Source organism: Lepisma saccharinum, chromosome 26, assembly GCF_977018435.1.
Source record: "Lepisma saccharinum chromosome 26, izLepSacc3.1, whole genome shotgun sequence".
Lineage (NCBI taxonomy): Eukaryota > Metazoa > Arthropoda > Insecta > Zygentoma > Lepismatidae > Lepisma > Lepisma saccharinum.
In genome coordinates, this window is record NC_139254.1 from 41,173,881 (window position 1) to 41,196,961 (window position 23,081).

Sequence of the window (23,081 nt, forward strand, 5' to 3'; positions counted from 1 at the left end):
CAATGGCATGAGGTGCGGTGATCTCGACACTCTTCTTTCGGCCGCAGGGGAAAAATTAAACAAGAAGATGGACGAGCTTCACGAGGCGAGGCAGGGGTCTAAACAGGAGACCGAGGAAATCATCGTGCACATCATCGCGTTTTCCGAAGCACGAAATTTCTTCCTCTGTGAAAAAAAATAATAATATATACGTGTCAAAAAAAATTTATATATAAATAACACACATCGAGAAAAAAATCTTCGGTATATAAATAACACACATTGTGAAAAAAATTCTGTAACACCCTGAAATTTCTCTTCGATATGACTGAAAAAATGAGTGACCTCCAAGCATTAAAACAAATGCTAAATTTGTCAGTCGAGTATGTAAAAATTCAGGAATTGGAAGTCGACAAACCTTACACGATAACTTCCGGTTGAATTGTTTCTACCCAGTTTGGTCCCAAGGTGCGTCTGTTGCTCAACGGACAATACAGTCTATTTTTACCAGATCGATACGCTAACATGTTATCCGACGAGAAGTTATCTATTTTAATCGAGAACAAAACTCGAATCGTGTACAAGGGGACAAAGGAACTTCTTGGTAAGAAAACGAAGCACGTAATAGAATTTGTGTAACGGCTGCGCGGAGTATATAAAATAACATACCATGAAAAATGACAACTTGTATAACTCAACTTCCTCCCGAAATGTTGCACAAAATATTTACGTTCACGTTCGACGGGGATGTAACTAAACTCATAGACTTGTGTAAAGTAACGCCAGAATTTCGTTCACCGTGCAAAATGATTTTAATGGATCACCTCCGGGAAATAAGCGGAATGAAAAAAATGTTCTGATCCCCAGAGACTCTCTTTCGAGTTGCATACAAAAAAATTGACAATAGGTTAGACGAGCTGCACGAGTGGAGGCAGGGGAGAAGAAGATTTACCGAAGACTGGTACGCGTCGAACATTGAAACTGTCGATCTTGTAAACCACATGATAGCATTAGGCGATGCAAAAACTTTTTTCTTTCCCAGAATACATATATATAAATAACACACCGCCACCTATTCTGAGTGAGACGATATAAATAACACATACCTTGAAAAAAAAATTACACGAGAGAGGGGAGACAAAAAAATCTCAGAATATATATATATATATAAATAACATATCGTGGAAAAAACAAAACATGAAGCCCAAGGGTGTCGTGTACCAGATAACATACTCCAATCTAAAAAATCTAGGTGCCCTCGATGGGTTACTCACCAAGAAACAACGCGAGAAGAAACGTTCTTGCTTGTCCAAGGGACACGGAATGAAATTACTTCTCAGCACACCTCAATTGAAAAGATTGCAGCGTTCGCGGAAACAGCAAAAGATCGGAGGTTTCATATTCAGCATCCCGGCCATCCTGGCAGCATAAGGGACCGTGGGAAGTTTGGCTGGGGGTAGAGCCGCCATCGCGAACACCGTCATTGACTTGAAGAAGAACAAGGCGGAATTGGAAGAACAGAAACGTCACAATCTGGCCATGGAGAAGAAAGGGAAGGGGGTCATGAGGAAGTTTAAAAAAAGAAACAGCACTCACCATCAGAGACATTGAATCTCTGATCAAACCATTACAAATCAAACACTTCAGAGGCGTTTTCATGTCCGACTCGTTACCTTCAACCGTTAAAAATAGAGAATCCGGCGTAGTCAACTTGGACAGTCAAGCAAATCCAGGCACGCATTGGATATGTTACCACAAAAATGATAAAGCATTTGTTTTCGATTCTTTCGGAGGTGTTCCACCTACAAATTTAGTTCGTTATCTGAAAACGAACAATCCTATATACTGCAACGACGAACGCATTCAAAATTTCGGAGACGTGAACTGCGGTCATCTCTGTCTCTCCGTGCTCGCGTTTCTCTCTAAAATAAATAAGCCTTAGGTGGAAGATTTCCAGAAAGCATTGTGGAACCTGAAACAAAATCACGATGGGCGTGTTCCATCTCACGAGCGAATCTTTGATCTTGAAACTCACGCTGCACGACGACAACGTCTATCCTAAATCCGTAGCTCTGCGTGCATTCTACAGCATGTACCTCATACCTAACGTCACGCAGCACAACAACAAAATTAGCGTCGGAAGCGAACATATCGTCGTCACGCCAGGTCAATACAATCTTTCTACTTTGCAAGCTCAATTACCCAAAGGTACGTACCTTTCTCAAAATTCGGTCACGCACAGAGTGGAAATCGTATCGGCGACGGAGACCGTGGACCTGGGCACCATAGGAGAAGTTTTAGGTTTCGTGAACAATCACTCAAAACTCGAAGCTGGCATCAAGCACACGGCAGCAAACATTCCTAAATTCTTGGCCATCGAAACTTTGAACGTACACTGCAACGTAGCGGAAGGCATGATCACGAAATCCGACGGATTGTTAGGAAGTCACAAGCAGACGGGAATCATAGCCACGTTCAAACCCAGTTCCGAATTCATGGAACCGATCATCTACACACCCTCTTCGCTGATCTATTTTCCAGTATGTCGCAACCGCATAGACAACATAGAGTTGGTGGTCCCGAACGAGAAAGGAGACGTGGTGGATTTCGCAGGTGCAACGACGACGGTCGTCGTAGAGATCAACGTATAATAAATAACACATAGTGGAAATGGAGCAAATCGAAAGTTACGAATTGCAATATTTTCCTCCAAACCGTCGCACGTTCGCAAATTTGAACGAAGCGAACCGGGAAATCGAATACGAAGTGGACGTAGGCGACGAGTTCGTTCATCCTCACAGAGCGGACCTTTACCTTCAATTCGACGTGGTGAAGAAAGAAAGCGGAGAAGCGTTCCCCGCAGCAGCAAATTTGATACTCGTGGACAACTTCGTGCCTCACCTGTTCTCGCAGGTGGAGGTGAGGAAACACAACACCGTCATCGACAGAATAGATTATCCAGGCATCACGTCGACGGCAGTGGGAACATTGAAATTATCCAAAACGGACGCAGCATACTATCAGGCGGGGGGTTCGAAGCGGGGACGAAAATATCGACGAGAAGTCACACGGTGCTCTTTGCCACGCGTCTGCATCCGGGATTCTTCTCGGACTACAAGGAGATCATGTGGAAGAGAAGACTGAGAATCACATTTCGAAGAGCGGCCAACGATAACGACGCACTGATGCGATACAGCAACTTTAACGCGGACGGCACGCCACTGCCCAACACTTTACCCGAAGCAGCCAAATGCGTCATCCGGAGCATGGAGTTGAGAATGCCGGTGGTGGAATAAGAAACGAACTACGCCCTCAAGTACAAAGCGGAGATCTTGAAAAGTCCACAGGTGCCGATTCACTTTCACGGTTACCAGTGCGTGAAAAAATTAGGGTCCGGAAGTCACATGGCATTCGACGTGACGACGCAGTTCAACAACATACAGTTCGACATGCCAGATTTCGTCGTAGTGCTCTTTCAGACCGGGAGGGACAAGAATCAGGAAAAAGATTCCAGCAAGTTCGACGACTGCAAGATCAAGAACGTTTATCTCAAGAATGGCAGGAACGAAGTGTTCCCGCGCGAGAATTACAACCTCGACATGACCAAAGATGATTACCTAAAACTTTACGAAGCGTTCTCTGCTTACAAACGCGTGACCGAGGGAAACGTGTACATGTACTACACGCCCAGCGAATTCAAAACCCACAGACCCATGTTCGTCATCAATACCACGAAGAGGAAGCAGGTCGTGGTCAACAATCGCACCAACATCAAGGTCGTCTGCGAGTTCCACGACGCGCTGCCCGAGGATACCGTGTGCAGCGTCATCCTGATTGCAGAGAAGTCCTTCATTCATGACGTGAAGAACGAGAGGGTCACGGAGCAGTTTAAAAAAAATCCTAAAAAAATTGCCACATACTAAAAAAAATCAATACATTTTTTAGGTTATATAAAATATAATGTAAGTTAGTCCGGTGTGCAAATAAAAAAAAATGATAGGTTAAGTTATATCACTGAAGATCGTAAAAAAAATCGTAAGATAGGTTAATTTATATCACGTACGATCGTGATCGAGTGAGGTGTTGGCAACACTGCGAGAAAATGAGACTTATGCCTTACAAGAGAAAACTATTAAGGCGAGCCTCACCGAGCCTCACTTCGAGCCTCATTTTCGGTTGGTGAACTGTGTTTCTTCCACTACTACTACCTCGTGTAGTTTAGCACGTTAAAAAAATGAATAGGTTAAGTTATATCACGTAAGATATTAATATACCTACAAGTGTGAGTGGGAAAAAAGGGAAATTTTACTAAAACATCGCTAAACGCTAAAACATCGACAAAAAATTGTCAAAATATGTCAAAAACTGATATTCAATTGATAAAGAAAAGAGGCTACAAATGCATACCTACCAAGTGTGATTGGGAAAAAAGGGAAATTTTACTAAAACATCGCTAAACGCTAAAACATCGACAAAAAATTGTCAAAATATGTCAAAAACGGATATTCAATTGATAAAAAAAGAGGCTACAAATGCATACCTACAAAGTGTTGCGTAGAAACAACCAATATACACTACTTGTAAGATTGTGGTATCTGAGTACACATTTTGTTATTAATAAAAGTCCGTTACTTTTTGAACAATCCTCGTATGTTAGACTCAAGAATGTTCATTGATTTTCTTGTTCAGGTTTTGCAAGAATATTTCAATTGTTTTACGTACAATTCAATTTGGACACCATTTTGTAGCTCGACACATATCAAAACGATACTAAAGCTTGTGGCAAAGTTTGGCGAGCATTTGATGCGTTATTAGCGCAAGGATACACTGTATGAAGTCACCCAAATCGTGAAGTTTCATATGGTGCCAAACATGTTTAATTAAGCCCCATGAAAAAAAAACGCCGAATGGTGTCAAATCTGTGATTCTCTCTTATTAGGCAGTGGCCCCTCTTCCGATTAGACGCTCAGGAAACGTTTCATTCAGAAACGTGGTAACCTCTCTATATAAGTGTGATGGGGTACCATCCTGCTGAAATATGAAACCGGCGAGAATTTTCGCATGTAAAAGTTTGCGTCAGTATAGGCTCCATAAAAATTGAACCTATGACGCCATTTTGTGCATTCCTAGCCAGTCATTGACATTTGGTGTGTTCTCTTCAAGTTTGATCATTTATAAGGATTTCCATTATATCAAATGGCAATTGTGCTTGCTAACCTTCCTAGAAATGCGAAAGGTGGAGTCAACACTGTATAACACACTATCAAGATAATTGTGATTTCCATCAATACGGCCGAGCATATCAACAGCGAAATTAGATCTTAGGAGGTAATCAGTTGGTTGCAAGTGCTTAAATAGTTTCAGTTTGTAAGCATGCAAATGGAGATGTTTCTGAACAGTGTCGTGAACAGTTCAATAGGGATCAACGTGAAGTTCATGTCTCATGGACTAACGTATGTGGACTCCCAGAGAATGCATCACGCACTCGTTCCACAGTCTCTTGGCTCGCATGGTTTTAAAGACGTTTTCCATTTTCTGAAACCAAACTTCCAATCTTCCTTAGAGTTATATCTCACTTATAAATGAATTTGCGTGATGCGTAATTCTTATTCCATTCCCTCCGTACACGCCGCCGAACACTCGTCACTGATATTAACTCAGCCAACCACAACACGCACTGCGTTTTACGCTGTAGCATCCAGCGGCCTTCACTAGACATGGTACAGACCAGTTTGCGAGAAATCCACTACATAGAAACAGGAATTTTAGCTACGTATGACACATCGCTGAACATGCAAATAGGTTTCCTGTAGTGCATCTTCAATGAAAAACAACAAATTTTGCGTGGCTGGAAGTTATATGAGAGCTATTGTTTGCTGTTTTGGGTTGCATACATAAAATAAAGATTTTAAGTACTTGTAGGGCAGAAACTAAGCGCTTCCGGGGTGATTTTTATTAGGAAAAGTTACTTTTTTTATTTAATATTTTCCAGCACCCAACCGTTGTTGAAGTTGTTTTGCTACACTCTGTGTACTTATATATAACAACAAGAACATATGTTGACCTACATGCATACACACATACACATGGGCATATATATGTGTGTGTGATAGTGTGTGCGTGCATATGTGTGTGTGTGTGTATATATATATATATATTATATATATAATTGAAACGTCCTTTCCCATTGTACTTTTATTCTTATTCATTCCCTTTTCTCTTGTACAAATGTTTATTGTTATTAAATCTTAATTTCCGTAATTTACCTATCACTGATAATGTCAGGATAGTGACAAACCTGTATACTTATCTTGTTAAGAATTGTTGCCATGGCAATTACGGGTGTGTTTTGTGTTGACTTGGAAGTTCTGGCTCGGTTTTTGAATAGAGTGATCAAGTTAAATTATACGAATTTTAATTTCTTTGAGTGACATGTTGTATGTTAGGCATATAAGTATTTAGTTTGCAAAGAAGTAAAATAGACTATCTTTTTCTTAGTGCAAACTTAACTTTGATTTTTATCTTACGAACTAAGATATTACCCCATACACTGTTTCATGTGAACTTATTATTTTCTCGTTTAGTTAAATCATGTTCTTTGACTAAAGAACGTGTCAAGATTTTGGAGCAACAACGCGGCCTCGAAATCTGATGTATCCTAAGTGGTGTTCATTTTTGTGTGTTCGTGAAGTGAAATTGATTTGTGATTGTGATGGATATTCTGTGTAGACGAATATCGTAACGCAACTCCCATGCTGCGTTTGGGATAGAACCAAGAACCTCTAGAATGAATTGGGTGATGTAGTTATTTGTTATTCATCTCTCGGATGGTTATCACTCGCTTGGCCTAAATGTGATAAATGCAAGAGGTTACATTTAAAGGAATGGCGATAGAAATTAACTTAAGTTAGATATGGGTTTTATACTCTCCATGACTGAACCGATATGGATTGGTTTAGAAAAGGATATTATTTGCATTACAAATAGATGAAGATTGTTCCTTCACTTGTCCTCTCAAATGTTACTTGTCTAACCTCGCTGTCACACATCGATTCAATCACACACCATCGTCCAATAATCGTTCTTCACTTTGCTTCTCTCTCACAATCCGCAGACCTTACTCTCTCTCGTATTCTCGCCAACTGATCACACCTCCTGACAACTCCATCACTCATGCCACATACGCCTTCCAAGTCAATCACCCGACCTTTGTCTGATTTCTTATTCAGCATTCCTATCTCTGCTACCTGCTATGCTAAGACTTTATACTTCTTACCCAATACCTTGGGTACGATACGCTCCTCTACTCCCTAAAGAAAATCTTTTGATTTTACTTAAATATGAAAGATTTAAAGTTGTATTCCATATCGATATTTTCTATAGAGAGATTTATTTATTATAAAATATAGTGTACTAAAACATTGTAATAGCATACCATTACCCAGAATATATGTAAATGGAATAATATAGGTCCTGAAAACATATAGATATCACAAGTCCCGATAGAAAATGAGAAGATAGAAATACGTCTGCGTAAAGCATATAAAAGGTAAACACTGGCACGTGAGTTTGTTATGCTAACTCGGCAATCTGCTCGTGCGCGTATTCATTGAGAGGCTTACGCTCCACACCTAAGTTCCAATACTACATGATGACGTAACGAAGTCCGTGCATAAGCATGCAACACTCTGGCACCACGTGAGAAAATCACACACGTTGACGTTATGATTGTCCATGCATAAAATATGTAAACACACACCACGTGACACAATTATAAGGTCATTGTTCCATCAGTATTGACCTATTTAAAAGGTTTATGGCACAGTAACACACTAACGAGGTAGTATGCAATCAAACCTATAAACACTGACACTGAACAATTCTATTAAATTTTGAAGTTAATATTTACAAAATCAGCAACGTTTATGATACTCATCCAAGATACATTTGCACACATATTTTCGATGTAAAGTTCACCGTCTCTTACTGTAGCGTATCGTGTAAATATCCCTGTCGTTTTTATTTATAATATATTTCAACTATCACACTAAATATTTAATTAGAAAACTTGAAGTTAATCAAAATATACATATACACTGTATCAGTAACTGTCCTTGAGTAATAATATATGTACATGAATTTATGTATTTGAAAATAAGAATATAATAGTGTTCGATAGATAAAATCACAGCACTAACATTTGTCCATAAAATTAATGCTTGAGGGATTCTGATTCTCACAAAGAGTTCAAGTAAAATACCATAATTTTACTCTTGTTAACATCACTTAATAGTCTCTGCGTATAGGAATGAGGTTTGTTCTTGAACCAAACCACGTATATATGTATATATTAGTTCCTTGTGGCCGTGAAAAATGTTTTTCACTTTGATGCATTAACTTTGCAGCTACAAATATTGTCATTGATGAAAAACGTACAGTAGAGAACTGCATATCGTCGAATTGTGAATGTGAAGTATTTAGTTGCATGTAAATATTCCTTCAAATCGATGTATGTATTATCAGCGTTGAAGATTAGCCTCGCTACTACTTAACTTCAGTAGCAGTTAATTAGAATAGAATGAAGGAGATCCGTGGTAAACGATTTGGTGCTTACCAACTGATTTCGCTGTACTGCGTAATTAAAATTGTTGAAAGGTCTAATTGTAATTCATGTTTCCTCGTGTCGAAAAATTAAAAGAAAAATCTGAGAAACAAAAATCTTGAGAAATTCTCAAAAATTTTCGTAGATGAAAATAATTTCTCTGCATCCTTCAGGTGTAAATCGTGTTGATTTCTTATTTTTCAAGGTTTTAGCTGGTAACCATCTCTAGACGTTGACATCTGTGTAAAAGCTGAACTGAGTACTGTTAACATGGTTTCATAATATTGCTAAAATGTTAAAATGTTCATTTCACCGTTAAAATTTGAATTATCTGTGAGGTTAATTCAGGTACGTTTTGGAAAGGAAATTTGCATCATATACCGAACAGGTATTTCCTCATGATCGTTGGTGTAATGTTGTGTGTATAAGAGAACTTAATATGTCAGTATGTGTAGAGGTTTTGTTGAGACAAGGGCGCCTCTAAGTCACCCTTATTTTAAGAAAGTAGTATTTGTAAATATTTCATGTATGAAAAATCTTGTAGTTGAGGGTTGTTATATTTTAGGAAATGGAATTTGACAAGGAGTACCGATTCAATCATAACATTTACTCTTACTAAAAATTACCAAAATTCTGATTAATGCCATCCTTTACACACCAAATGTAATTACAATCTTGAGAAGAGAAAATAAATAAATATAACTACTAATAATTACTAAAAGCAAATTGAACTTTACATATGAATGGAATGGAATGCGTTATATACTCCTGAAGATTTTATGAGTGCATACTGTATACTACTGCAAAATTTAAATTATAATTGATTTCTGAAAATATTTATAAATAATAATTGAATTGAATGAAATACTTTAAATATTACTAAAAATAATGTGTCGAACGATCGTTCTTCTGTTAGTATAATTGTTAACAATAACGTCATTAATAAAGATTAATTGTAAAATACACAACTTGCTGATAGTGTCCATGACAATTGGAATACGTAAAATAATATTCTAAGAATCCGAAATTTCCTTGTCCATTATAGACTCTTTCTCCCCTAATGATATTGCAATCAGCCTAAGAATATTCAAGGGAAATAATAAACAATTGTGTGTACAAAAAAAATATGGAGAGAAAAAAGTGAAAGTTGACAATTGGTAGTGTTTAACTATTTATATATATATATATATATATATATATATATATATATATATTCACGTAACATTAAATGACATAAAAATGAAAACTTAATTGCAACTCATATTCCAAATGTTGCCAGATGAAGAAATATCGTTCTGAACGGACATGAAGTTGCATGTTCTTTGTATCCTTGAAGTCGTTAGCCAGAGTTGAAAGAATGTTCTGTCGGCAGTTTATTCAGTTTCCCGGCTAATGTGGAATGTGAGATATCTGCTGTTTAATTTGCAACGTGTTGGTTACTTCATGTCAAAAGATAATTTTGCCCCTGCCGATGTAGGGAGATATCGTTGCCGCAAGAAACGAATAGAATGCGTAACTTGTATATTTCTTCAGTTGTTCTGTCTTTCTGAATGTAACTCAAGTTTCCCCATTCCTTAAAGAGGAAGGAAAATTTCCGTTGCATCCGAGTTAAACTTTATGCTTTTGCTAACGAAAGACATTTTACCGTGAAGGCATTTGAAATTGACTTTGGATATCGCTTCGTATCGCTGTATGTGTAAAATACTACTTAGTTCTCCTATGCTCCTCATTGACTTGTTAATCTTCATATTAGATTTCAAATCTAGCTTTTATGTAAAGTTATGTAAGAAAGATATACAAAATAATTAAATCTCAATGTAAAATGCGTATAATTATAAAGGTAATCTTATATTATTTCCAAATGATACATTTTATTTAAGCTTTATAAATATCAATGAACTTAATATATTCACTATTCTCTTCGTTATTATTATTATCTATATTATAATTCTTATTATCGCAATTCTTATTTAGTTATTATTGATTTGTAGCTTGTTTAATTGAATAATTTACTGGCTGTATGCATATTCAGCTCTTATTATAACTGATCTCTTTATTTTAACGTTATTTAAATTTTATAAAACTGATAATCTCATATTTCTATCATTTATTTAGTTATTAAAATTATAAATGTAATTAACTTAAATTTAACAATTGAAATATTAAAATGTGTATTTGTTTAAACACTATTTTGATTAACCACGCTAAATCATAGAGAATTTTATTCTCATTGGGCGTGAACACATATTAAAGAAAGATTATGGAATCTGCCCTTCATTCTAAGTTTACAGATCCTGTCGTTGTGAGGTGTGAAGCCTAGAACATTCATCCTGATTTCCGTTCGTACCATAAATCCAGTTCCTAGGTGACCTTTTCTTTCGCTATTGTAGTTATAGTATAAAGAATAGTCTATTTTTGTTATGTTTCCATAGTATTTGCATCTACTTTCGTGAATGGCTACTATTTGGAATGTAGATTTCAATATTTCTACAGCAATTTCTTGCATTTTACCTGGTTTCAGCATCGTAAGTATGTTCCAAGTTCGAATTTTGACGATCTCTCTTTAATTCCTTTTAACTCGCCTTCGCTGTCGTATGTAAATCAGTCCGGCATTCCTTTGTTGAGCATTTTTTGCATGTGTGATCTTTACTTGGTGCAGGAGTCGGCCTAACGCAAAATCCGGAAACTAGAGGACTAGGGTTTGTATCAGGTTTGCTTCCTTAGAGCGGTTGCATTACTACGGCTGAGGAATTCGATCCATCCACTCATAACCCTGGTGACTAGACAATTACCAGGTGCTACCTCCCGGGTCAGGAGGAACTGTAGCTCACGTCGGCATAGTTCTACTCCCTGAGATAGGACACTCTCTAGAAGAGAGTTCTGCTACGTTCATTTGGTGCAAAGGTACATAAACCTTAATCTTAAAACTCAGCTAGCTTATCTACAGGGTAGGGTTCTTTGTAGACAACGAAACCAGACAGGATGCCTTCCAATGGAGACGTTTAAACGAATATATTATTTAAACACATGATACATGGAGTAAGAATATTTACATGATAAGCTACTTTCTTCTATGATTTGTATTATTTTATTTTCTCTATTTGTATATTCTTCTATCTGGACTTCCTTCTCAATGGACAAATCTGGATCTGGACTTCCTTCTTAATGGACGGTCTGGATCGGGACTTCCTTCTCAATGGACAGTCTGGATCGGGACTTCCTTCTCAATGGACAGTCTGGATAGGGACTTCCTTCTTAATGATACAAGTTTGTGTCTTTGAGCAGATATTGCATCTGTTTGGTTGATTTACCATTCCCGTAGCGGAATGTTTGTTTTTCATCTTTCCAATTTGCTTTGTTCTTATTTATAAAATTATTCACATATATTATGCCAATTCTTAACCTTGCACGACTGGTGCTGCCATCTCTATTCGTCTTTGGCAAACTATTCACATTACTTGGTCCTATTGGGTACGTAACAGTTCCTACTAGTTATTGTTGTTTGGACTGGGTAGGAATATTAGGATAGGATACGATAGGTAAGATAGGACGTTTCCTGTTAATATGTTGGAATATATTTTTCTGAGTTTATTATGAGCAGGAATGTAAAGATTCCACCAATATGCTCTTGGTCAAGCAAAGATATATGTAGTAAAGTTTCGCTATTTTGATATTGCTGCATTAGCAATTTAGGTATTAGAACAATTTCTGGCCTGTCAGTTAACTTTTGGAAAAGTGTGCATTATTTAAGTTATGTGCATAATAGTTTATAAACAGTTTCACAAAGTTGGTTACAGAAAATGAAAATATCACAGCATTATAATTTTATTTTAGTTTTACAAAATTAAAATCAAATGTAACGCTAATCTAATTTGATTTATTTCATCTAATTTCAGCAGAAGCAGCAGCAGGATTCACATCCGAGATGAATTATCAAAGTTAGAGACCGTAGTGGCTTTCCTTCAGCTATTGTGATCTTTTCTCTTTTAAGAAACGTGCTAGTAGAGCTGTATAGAATTCTCCCTTTGTATCATATCATGAAAATACATTTAATATTTGTTGCTGTTAGTTTTGTATTAGCAACTAGTACAAATATATTATTTGTTTTAAGAAAGAAAAATACTGAAATCTACTTACGAATTGGTATATTACACTATATCCCATAATACATAATTAGAACAGTAACAGTGATAATGAAATGAATTTCTTATAATCATATGTTTTTTTATCATTAATACAATTTAATTGTCAATGTTATAAAAATATGACAGTCACAATAACCTCCCCTCCTGGGGTGAAGATAATATAGACATCATACTTTGGTGGCTTAAAAAGATACAAGATCTTAAATATACACATCGAAGAGTTACATAACTTTAAAATATTCAACATTCAAAACAACATTTAATACTATAACAAATCTTTCAAAGAATGACAATAAATTCGAAACTTGCGCACCTATTTGTTAACATTCAACAACAGCTCGTGTTTCTTCTCCAATGAACAGTGGAAGGGTTTGCTATTTTGTAAATTGTGTCTACACTTTATCTGTTTTCCATCTAAAGACACCAAGTTCACGAAATTGTTCTTCACTTCCTCCACCAAAAATGACCCCACATATAAGTCATAAAATTTTTGGATAGTTTTGTTCAAGGCAGAACTTCTTGCATGATTCCTAACCATAACCAAATCACCTTGAACAATTGTAGGTGTTTCTGTGTTTGAATGAGTCTTCTTTCTAGATTTTGAACGTTTAGTTGTTTCAATTAACTGAATATATTTAGCTGTCCAAGAGAATTCGTTCATCTCTTCTGGCCAGTCAATAACAGAAGTTATTTTATCTCGAACTTCCTCGTGTAGAAAAATTTCAGCCGGAGTGAAACCAACAACCTCGTTATATGAGTAATTTAGTAATTTTATAACATTTGTTAAAACTTTGGACCAAGATCTGTGGTTGGCTTTACAAAAGAGTCTAAGCAAACGAATGATCTCTTTATTATATCTCTCAATTGGATTCGCATGAGGCGAATATGGTGAAGTGAGAATATGCTTTACACAAACTGACTTCAAAAATTTTTCCCATTCATTGGATTTAAATTGTGATCCATTATCTGTTAAAATAACTGTACACATAGGATAATGATGGAAATAACCTAAGTTAATTCTGTTTATAATTTCTCGAGTTGTTGCCTTCCTGAGAGGATAAGCCATAACATATTTGCTGGTCAATTCTACAATAGTCAGAATATGTTGATATCCTTGAGATAATGGCAATGGACCAATCAAGTCTAAAAATAAGAACTGATGTAAATTGAAAGAAATCATGTGAAGCTCCTCTTTGGTAATATGTTGTATTTTTTGATTCGTCCTTGCACATTCTACACAATCACTTAAATATGGCTTGACACTTCCTCTCATCTTAGGCCAGAAATAGAATTTAGAACACTTCTTATAAAGCTTAGAGAATCCAGAATGGGCAGCCAAATCATGTTGTTCATACAAAACTTTTTTGACAGCTGCTTCAGGTACAAAAACTCTCCAATGATTCGAGCTGGTAGATCTATAAAAAAATATATTTTGATGTAGTTTAAATATTCCTTTTGCCTCTCAACATAGGCAAAAGTTCAGATATAGGTTCTACCTGTGTCATGGGTGAAATTACATGTTCATTCAGCTTCCTAAAATCAACAACAGGACGCCACAATCCACCTGCCTTTGGAACTATGTGGAGAGGGTTCCGGTATGGAGAAGTACTTTCATGAATTACTCCCCACGTTTTTTTTTCTTTAATTCTTTCTCCATATCATCTCGTCTACCGAATGGAATAGGGTACGTAGATGCCACTATAGGTTCATTCGTATCTAGCTGTATGTCATATGATTCCACCTTGGCTGCCTTTAGTTTGTCCGAAAAAACATCTTGATACTTCACTAATAAATTAAATAATTTATCAGCAACTCCAGTTTCACAATATTCGTTGTCATAAACTTTATTATGGATATCTTCTTCAGAAGCAAGATAAGCAGAATCATTAACATGAGAAGATTCAAATGTTAAATTTTTACAAGCTTCAATTACGGAATTTAGCGAGCAAGTATTATTTGTGAAACTCGGAAGAAAAGGAGCTGACACTTCCTTACCACTTGAATGAATTAGTTCAACAGTAGACATACGATAATTAATTATAGCCTTATACTGCCTCAAAAATGGTGCTCCCAAGATCAAATCGGCATGTAATTGTTTAACTGCATAAATACCCAAGTGGAAAAATTCATCTCCCAACTGCATAATGACATATTTAAAACCTACAACTTTTATATGTTGCTCACCAGCGAAACAAGCCAACTGAATTCCTTCTATTGGTTCCAGCTTTATACTTGGTAATAAAGAACTTAGAGTGATCCAAACCTTGTAATCCAACAAATTACATTGACTACCAGTGTCAATTAAACAATTAAGAAACAAGTCACAAATTCTTTCCTGTATTTCTGGTGCTTCAAGTAAAGGTGTAGGAGTTCCTTTATCTGTAACAGTCCACTCAGGCTCTGAATCAAACCACTCCAGCAAAAATGCAACAGGTAAAATATCTCCTTTATCAACGCCTAAATATTTAACTCCATTAAAGTCACCGAGACAAGACGTAACATGCATAAGGTTAGCATCATAATTACAAGTAAGCTCCATGTGGTCATCCTTTGGCAGGGCTAATTGGAGCGCATTTCCCCGCCTTAGTTGTTTAATGTTCTCGGAGGGCTCCGACTAGTAATATTAGTAGTGTAATTGATGCTACAACCAGGACCACTTACAAGTGTACAAATGATGAGCTCATATAATTAAACAGCCCGATTTGCCCACACTTAAAATTATGCCAAGATGCCCTTATTCCCCAATTCTTCAAGTGTAATATGCTCTTAATTCTAAGAATTTTGAATTCTAGTGTACAAATGATGAGCCCCCTCAGATTGATTTGCCTACACTTATAAAAGGCACTTCTGTGAGATTGTTGTCCATAAATTTGTTAAAAATATGCCCCTCTTGATATTTTTTTTGCCCACACCTAAAACTAGGCCAAAACGTATTAACACACACCCACACACACATACCCCCCTCACCCACACCCACCCATACACACACACACACACACACACATATTTACTTCTGGTTTAAGTTCAATTGGATACCAGGTTCAATTTGTTTATCTAATATTAAAACAATGTAATTCTTCTAGAATTGCTCTGTGACTCTCTCATTTCTTACATCATAAACATATGATTTTTCACCTATGAGAATAACACTACATATGGTGTCATCAGGGAGTGCATCGTGGAATTCACAGATAATTTTAATGTTTGTCCTGTCATTAACCACAACTTGTTTCCTTTTTGAAGTGTTGATGACAAACATGGGTCTCTGTGCTTTGAATTCATCTGGTGTGTAATACATGTCAGTATTGCCAGTAGTGACCCTTTTGTATGCTGTAAATGCTTCATACAATTTAAGGAAATCATCCTTGGACATGTCTAAATTAAAATTTTCTCTAGGGAATACCTCATTTCTGCCATTTTTAAGATATATGTTCTTGATGTTGCAGTTATAAATCTACTTGAATTTTTTATCTGATTATTGTGTCTTCCAGTCTCAAACAATACCACCACAAAATCCGGCATGTCATATTGTATACTGGAGAATGAATTTGTAGCATCAAACTCATAATAAGTACCAGTTGCGGGCTTCTGTACACATTGATATGTATAAAATTGTAAAGGAATCTGTGGATTTTTTATTATATCTGCTTTGTATTTAAGAGCATAACTGGCCTCATATTCAACAACTGGGATTCTTAGCTCCATAGTTTGAATAATGCATTTGCCTTCATCAGGTAGGGTATTAGGCAGAGCTTCCCCTGTAGAGTTTAATGTGCTGTACCTCATCAAAGCATTATTATCATTGGCAGCTCTTCTAAATGTGATTCTTAAACCACCCTTCCACATAATATCTTTGTAATCTGAAAAGAATCCTGGACACAGGCGCATTGGAAACAGCACTGTGTGGTTCTTAGATATAATTTTATCACCAGCCTCAAATCCACCTATTTTGTAGTAAGAAGCCTCGGTTTTGGATAATTTTAGTGTGGCCAAAGCTGTGGAGGTAATGCCGGGATAATATATTCTGTTTATAACAACACCATGCTTTCTGATCTCAATTTCAGAGAACAAATGCGACACAAAATTATCTACCAATCTTATATTTGAATTTGCCGGATAATCTGTTCCATCGAGCTTTACAACATCAAATTTGATGTATAGATCTGCTCTGTGGGGGTGTGTAAAGCCATCCCCTACATCAAGATCAACCTCAATCTCTGTGTTGGGTTGATTTAAATTTGCAAATGTCCTCCTGTTTGGGGGGAATGATTGTAGCTCATAACTCTCAATATTTTCCATTTTGTTGTATGTATTTTTATTTAAATATTAATCTCTATGATTGCAGTTGTTGTGGCTCCAGCAAAATCAACTAATTCTTCTTTTTCATTAGTGACCATCAATTCAATATTATCTATTCTATTATGGCGCACAGGAAAATATAATGTTGGGGATGGAGTGTAGATGATTGGCTCCATAAATTCAGAATTAGGTTTAAATGTTGCAATGATGCCAGTTTGTTTGTGAGTGCCTATAAAGGTAAAGGTAAAAAAAAGGTAAAGTGTTCCCCTGTGCATAGCACCACGCCATGAAGGCGTATAGGGGGTGTGGGGGTAACGCCCCACACTTTCTTGATCCGGTCGTGAGTGGGGGTGATGTGATCAGCATCACGCCCCTGACCGCCTTTACCCCCCAGGGTTTCCCCCAGGTACCCATGTTATTCGACGCTGGGTAGGCGCCGGGGCCGCTTCCACCGTTAGAAAAGTTCCCGGATTTGAACCGGCCGGGGATCGAACCCGGGACCTTGAGCATGGTAGTCAGACGCGTTACCGACTGAGCCACCGCGGCCACGCTTGTGAGTGCCTATGCCATTTGATTTGGTGATCATACCCTCGACCACATTACAGTGAATATTTAGAGTCTCTATGGCTAAGAATTTAGGTATATTAATAGCAGTGTGTTTGATGCCCGGTTCAAGTTTTGTGTTGTTCTCAAAGCCTAACAGCTCTCCTATAGTACCCAGATCCACTGTTTCTGTAGCAGATACAATCTCTACTCTGTGAGTGACAGAATTTTGAGTTAATACTATACCTCTGGGTAATTGAGCATTTAGAGTGGACAGATTATACTGCCCTGGAGTGATGACAATTTTTGATCCTCTACTGCAATTGTGTTGTTGTGGTGTGTAATATTAGGGATCAAGTACATGCCATAAAATGCTCTGAGAGCTATTGTTTTGGGATACACTATATCATCATGCAATTTTAGTTTCAATATTGAATTTTGGCTGGTGGGATGGAATACCCCCATGATGTTTTAAATACCACAAGGCTTTTTGAAAATTTTCAATTGATGGTTTATTTATTTGAGACATATATCTAAGAACAGATAAACACAAATGTCCACATTTAACATCTTTGAAGTTTTGAACACGGGCATTATTGTAATAAAGATTAGCTGATTTTAGATATTTTACTAAATTTTCAGGTGAAACACCTCCAAATGAATCAAACACAAATGCCTCATCTTTTAAATATTTAAGATAACAAATCCAGTGAGTGCCCTGATTTTTGTACTTATCTAAATTAACAATGCCACACTCTTTGTTGAGTGGTTGTTCTGGTAAAGAATCAGACATGTACACACCTCTAAAATTTTTGATGCCCAGTGGCTTGATTAAAGCTTCAATATCTTGGTTTGTAAGCGGCTCTTGTTTTTTAAAAACTTATTCATGGCTCTCTTAACACCTTTGCCTTGTTTCTCCATGGCCAGGTTATGGCGCTTCAATTCATCTGATCCTGCCCTATTCTTCTTGGCATCTATTACTGTTTTTGCTATGGCAGCTGATCCCCCAGCCAAGCTCCCAACAGCCCCAAGTGCTGCTCAGATGGCCGGGATAGTAAATATGAAACCACCCACATGTGATTTTTTTCTAGATTGTTGTAATTTTTTTAATTGGGGGGTACTAAGCAACAATTTCATACCATGGCCCTTGGCAATACAAGAATTTTTTTCTTGCGCTGCTTTTTGGTTAAAAGACTGTCAATAGTTTTAAGAGATTTAAGACCTGCATAAGGTATTTGATACATAACACCCTTGGCCTTCATTGTAGGTTTATTATATACATATTCACAGCCCCCACCCCAGTTTTTGTTTGGTGTTCATAGGTATGGTGGTCCCTAATGCTGCTATTCTCTCACTCAAAGAAGCATCTTTGCTTACAAATCTACCAAATGCAGCCTCTTCTAATTTCTTGTCTGCAACATGTCTCTTGTCAAGATCAGAATGTGTGTTGTATGCTATGTCAAGGTCTCTACAAGCAGCATTTAGGGGATTAACACCAGGATCACCTCTGTTTAATCTATGGTCCAATTTTGTAACTGGACCACAATACTGATAGCCTGGAATGTGTAGTTCAAATGGCAGCTTGTTTATAATGTCATTAACCAACCCCCGACCCTCAGAAATATTCCAAAATTTAGGTGGTAGAGTATTAATAATTTTTATAAGATATCCAATCCCCTTAGTGTCATACACTATAAAATTAGACAATTTGGTGCTTATCATGTCCATAATTCCAACCTTTTCATTGTAAAAATTGTGGTTGCCAGCATTTTCCTCCCCAGCTATCACCAATAACCTATCTACAAGTTTCCTGACATCATCAACCCACACAAATTCTTTAGGCAGGGTGTTGTATTGTTTGATTCCACTGCCTGTTTTAATTTGTGACCATATGGGCTTGATTAAATTGTTGTATTTTGCTCCACTGCTAGACTTGACTCTTTTTTGTGTGGGATCATTGTTCTGGTATAGAGCATCTGATTTTATTAATATTTCTTTGTTGTGCTCATAATCTTGATCTGTATAGCTGCCAGGCCTTTTCCTAGTCATCAGTTCCCACAATCCAGGTGTGCCGGGATATTTAACAAAACCACCTCTTTGTCCAAGATGAGATTCTGAATATACAATTATATCATCTCCCATAAATGTTGCTCTGAAATTGCCAATTCTATGTATGATGCAACCATCACGCTCTGTGTCAGCATATAAGCCAAAGACCTCATCTTTGTTGTCTTTAGGTGTGCTTAAATATTTTTGAGCAAGAAGACCCAATTCAATAGGATCTAGAGTAGCTTCAATTCTTCGAGGAGCAACAGGACTAGGTGTATGAATACTGGAAAGTGGGGTGATTGGATAATCTAATATGTTCCTTGCAGCTACAGGTACAAGCTCTGTGATCAAATTTTGCTCTGTAACAGTTTTGATATTTTTACCTAATTCACTAATAGCATCAATTATAGGCTGTTCTGTTTGTTTGTGTTGTTCATAAATTCCTCGGTTCTGTGATTTCCATCCCTTAAATCTTTTTACAAGATAATTTCTTAATTTAAGATCATCAATGATTGGCCTTTTCATCCATCATATAGCTTCATCAACTGTTGATATTTTAATTGTTCCAAGCTCTTAGAGAAAACATACAAGTGCCTGTTTTTCCAGTCTAACCAGTTGGGTGCCAATAAAAAATTATCAATCATTAGTGTAGTTTTACCACAAGCCGATGGCCCAACAATAAGACATCTAATATTTTCAGGCAGCAACTTGCCATTTCTCTTAATCTGCTGTTCAGGTTCTGGCAGCCTCTTTATAACATCCCAGGTGCTCATATTATCACTTTGTCTGCATCGATCCAGCTGTGTTCTGGAAGTCCTAGCCATTTGACAAATAACTTGTTGCCTTTTCTGCGGATGATTTTTTCTATGAGATATGTGTCAGGCTGTTTAGTTTTGCTGAGTTCTTCTTCATAGAATCTGCTTTGAGAATTTCTCCTCGGTGGTCTTTTATTATATATGTGTTAAGGGTCCCAGGTTTAATTTGAACCACTGTAAATAATTCATTGCTCCAGTTTCTTGTAAAGCCTCTTTTGAATAAATGCTTATATTTGCTGATTCTTACTTGATCACCCACCTTGTATTTGGCCTTTCTTGTTGTTGGCTGGTATCTAGGATAATAAACAGTCCTGATCAATTTTTGCTCATCAGATGGAGTTACTTCAGAGGGTTTCATGTTGATTGTAGAATAGACCGAGTTGTTACATTTATGTAGAAGTTCTGGAAGAATATTAATCCATTTATAATTACCTTGAAGTGTAAATTGTTTATACATAAGATTTTTTAGGGTTTTGTTGAATCTCTCTACAATTGAGGCTTTGAGATCACTGTAACTCGAATAATGTTTTATTGACTGGCTTTTAATAAATTATTGGAACACAGAATTATAAAATTCTTTGCCATTATCTGTTTGCAAATAGCGCGGTGATCTTCCACTCTGATTGATGATTGTCCTGAAGGCTTCTGTAACACATTTTCCAGTCTTGGATTTGAGTGGCGCAGCCCAAGCAAATTTTGAAAATGTGTCTATTACAGTGAGTGGATACTTGTAGCCCTTGTTGATTTTGTCTAAGTTTTTCAGCTGTCCACTTGCCATTTCAATCAAGTCGCTCTGCCATAAATCATCTATGCCTTTTGTGACTACTGGCAGTCTCTTATAATTATGTCTGGCTTGTCTGTGTAATTCATCAACAATAATGTCTCTAGACATAATATGTAAACAAGAATATTGCAACTATGGGGTGTTCAGCAGCTGATACTACAGGATTTTCTAAATACAGTTTGTCCCCTATTTGTATATTAAATTCCAGAGAGCCATCTTCTTCAGCATAGGCTGTTTCTAATGTATTGGGGTTGTAAAATTCCCTAACTCTACACTGGTGATTTTTGGTTTGTTATCAGCATTTGTTATTGATAAGGTAGGGTAGTGGTGTGCCTGTGGTTGAAGCCAATATTTGATCTTGATTGGTCTCAGTGTGCTCCCAACAAAACTGGTAATAAAATTGTGCAGGGGACAGCATATATATTTTGCCACCTGGTGTAAATGGTGAATCATATTCTTTGTTGGGGATGCTGTACAATTCAAGATTTACTGTATGTTTTGGATTCTCGATTATGCCTGTTATTTCTTTTTCTGCTGTAAGCAATCTGCTTGTTACAGATTCAAGATGCTCATTGATGGTCCTAACAACATCATCATGGCCTGGCTTGATCTTTATGTCCACAACAAGTTTCTTGTATTGTTGCACAATCTCTTGAAGCTGGTTGGCAAAAACAGACAAAGCATTTGCTTGATTGGATTCCATGGTCCCTAGCTGTTGCTTGATATTAGCTACAATTTGTTGCATATTTTCAATAACTGCCAATTTTGAATTTTGAGCAGTAAGATCATGGACCTGTCTTCTGATATCCTCAAACAGGGCATGCAGTTCATTAATATGTTGATTAGTTGGTAGAGTGGCCACTGTCTGAGTAAGTTGTTTGATCTCTATCTGGATATTCTTGATATCTTCTGATTTCAATATGCGATTCACTGCCCTTTTTATATTTTTAAGTTCCTGTGATGTAGACAGATTTGATACAGTATTTTGCAATGATTCAAGTGCCAATTTCACATTATTTAATTCAGAATCATCAGCCACATTTTGCATAGCATTTTGGAGCAGGGCTATATCTGCCTGAGTGGGTGTTGATTGTTGTAAAATTTCAAGTTTTGTTTGGATATCATCGATCAAGTGATGAAAATGAGATAGCTCAGATTCAGTGTTGAGGTTTTCAAGCTTTGTGATCTGTTGCTGGACACTGACAAGTGTGTCTACAATACCAGGCAGGCGAGATTCTAGAGATTCTTGTACATTTGTCAAATCACTTTGCACTGCTGCTATTGTACCCTCAAGATGGGTTATGGTACTTTGAATTTTTCCAAAATCTTCATATGTTTCAAGTTGCAGCTTGATATTTGCAACACTCCGAGTTATTGCACTCAAAGCATGAGAAGATGGCAAATTGTTCAAAAAATTTTCAAGTGTCTCAATATTTTCTTTAACCTCGGCTATGGCATTGTTCAGAGGGTCCAGATTAGGTATTTGGAGTGATTGAATCTGTTCTTTTAGAGTGGAATACACTAGATCAAAATCTTCTTGTGATTTTATGCTTTTGACAATTGTTTGGAGCTGTGTCTGGACATTATTAATCTGTTCCTCCAATTGCTGTTTCAATTGCTCAGAGTTGGTGGCCTGGCTCTTAAATTTGGCTTGAAGAGCTGCTACAGCTTCTTCTAAATTTTGAAAATTATCTAATGTGGCCAGGTCAGTATATTTCTGAAGCAATAATTTAAGTTCTGAGTCAATTTTAAGAAGAGGGTCCATGCATTGTGATTGTAAATTTGTAACTTCTAATTGAAGACTGGCATTGAGTGTGGTTTGTAAAGCTTGTAAATCACTTCTTAATTTCTTGACTCTGACATCA

General features: G+C 36.9%; 1 protein-coding gene across 1 annotated transcript in view; it reads left to right on the top strand.

The window, feature by feature from the left end:
- The window catches only part of LOC145979635 (clavesin-1-like), a 176,835-nt gene that overhangs the window by 90,620 nt on the left and 63,134 nt on the right, over positions 1–23,081 (top strand). The gene's annotated exons all lie outside the window — the stretch shown is intronic.